Source organism: Lipotes vexillifer, unplaced genomic scaffold, assembly GCF_000442215.2.
Source record: "Lipotes vexillifer unplaced genomic scaffold, Lipotes_vexillifer_v1.1 scaffold141, whole genome shotgun sequence".
NCBI classification, from domain to species: domain Eukaryota; kingdom Metazoa; phylum Chordata; class Mammalia; order Artiodactyla; family Lipotidae; genus Lipotes; species Lipotes vexillifer.
This window is the reverse complement of record NW_006792108.1, coordinates 1,696,734-1,698,463: the sequence shown is the minus strand read 5'-3', so window position 1 is coordinate 1,698,463 and position 1,730 is coordinate 1,696,734.

The following is a 1,730-nucleotide window of genomic DNA, read 5'->3' as shown; positions in this document are numbered from 1 at the left end:
GGCTCGCGGGCCCGGGCCTGCGGCGGCCCGGTGGGACTCGCCGGTCGGCCCCGCGGCGGAGGTCGAGGTCAGGCCGGGCCGCCCCTGGTCCCGGGGCCTCCGCCCCCAGAGCTGCCGGCCGCGGGGGGCGGGGCCTCGGGGAGGGCTCCGGGAGAGGGGGAGGGGAGGGGGAGGGGCCGCCTCCGCCCCGCGAGGTGTCGGGGCAGGTGGGACAGGCCCGCACTGGCCACCGGGTCACCGTGGTGGCTCCGCCGATCGTCACTTTCTAATTGGCGCGAAAAGGGCCCAGACTTCCCCAAGAGCCTGATGCGCCTGCTTCTAAGTCCCAATTCTTCTCCGGGGACGGCTGGTGACGCTCCCCAGAGGGAAGTCTCGACGGCTGGACAGTTAGAAGCGGGTTGCTCTAACTCATGCGGTGTGCACAGCTCAGATCTCCTAGTGTGCGAACGCCCTGGCCTTTAGCCGCAGCCTGCAGAGCTGGGGGTGGGTAGTGAAGTATTGTGTGAGAACATGATTTTTGCACGTCTTGGGTCACCGGCATGAGGTCTCCATCCGTCGGCCCGAAGAGAGGTCCTGCCTGATAAACACACGGGCACAGTTCTTTCTTCCAACCCCGAGGACTGGGGCCCTGGCTGTGTATTAGCTCTAGAGAACCCTCACTTGCAGGTTCAGGGATCAAGGTTCAGGGTTCAGATTCCAAGGTATAGGACCTACCACTCAGGACTTAGAAACACCGTCTAACAAGGGGACAAAGACAGGGATCCAGGTGGTATCTTGCACTGGCCTGCGGAGCAAGTATGCTTGCCACACAATGGCAGTTCACCAGCTCCTTACCTCACAATGCACGCATTTAGACAGGGGATAGCCTGTCATAAACATGTCATTTTGCACAACCTTTGCCACTTGCCTTTTTCTTCACCTCCTGGTTCTTATCATTATGCACTTCTCTAAGGCATAGAACAAGCTCAGAAACTGCTTTCGTGATAGTTCAGTAGGGCAGCGGCTATCCGCAGGTGCAGTTTGTCCCACAGATTCCACCACAACACCTTGGAGACGGGCCAACAAACTACTACCCAGCCCACCACCTGCTTCCATACAGCCCAGAAGCTAAGTACAGCTTTTTAGACTTTTTTTTTGGCTGCCATTGGGTCTTCTTTGCTGTGCATGGGCTTTTCTCTAGTTGCAGCAAGCGGGGGCTACTCTTTGTTGCAGTGCGCGGGCTTCTCACTGCTGTGGCTTCTCTTGCTGCAGAGCACGGGCTCTAGGTGCATGGGCTTCGGTAGTTGTGGCACATGGGCTCAGGAGTTGTGACACGTGTGCTCTAGAGCGCAGGCTCGGTAGTTTTGGAGCCCAGGCTTAATTGCTACCTGGTATGTAGGATGTTCCCTGACCAGGGATCGAACCTGTGTCCCCTGCATTGGCAGGCAGATTTTTAACCACTGTGCCACCAGGGAAGTCCCTAGACTTTTAAATGATTGAAAAAAAGATTTTTTTCTGTGATGCAAAATTACATGAAATTCATATTTCTGTGCCAAGAATAAAGTCATATCTATGCCTTACATATTGTTTATGACTGCTTTCATGCTCCAAGGGCAAAGTTCAGTGGTGTGACAGAGGGCATATGGCTCGCAAGTCCTACAATATTGACTGTCTGGCGTTTTACTGTAAAAAAGATTAGCAATCCCTTCCTTAGAGCAATATGAGGGTGTCTGCAGACCAAACCATGCACT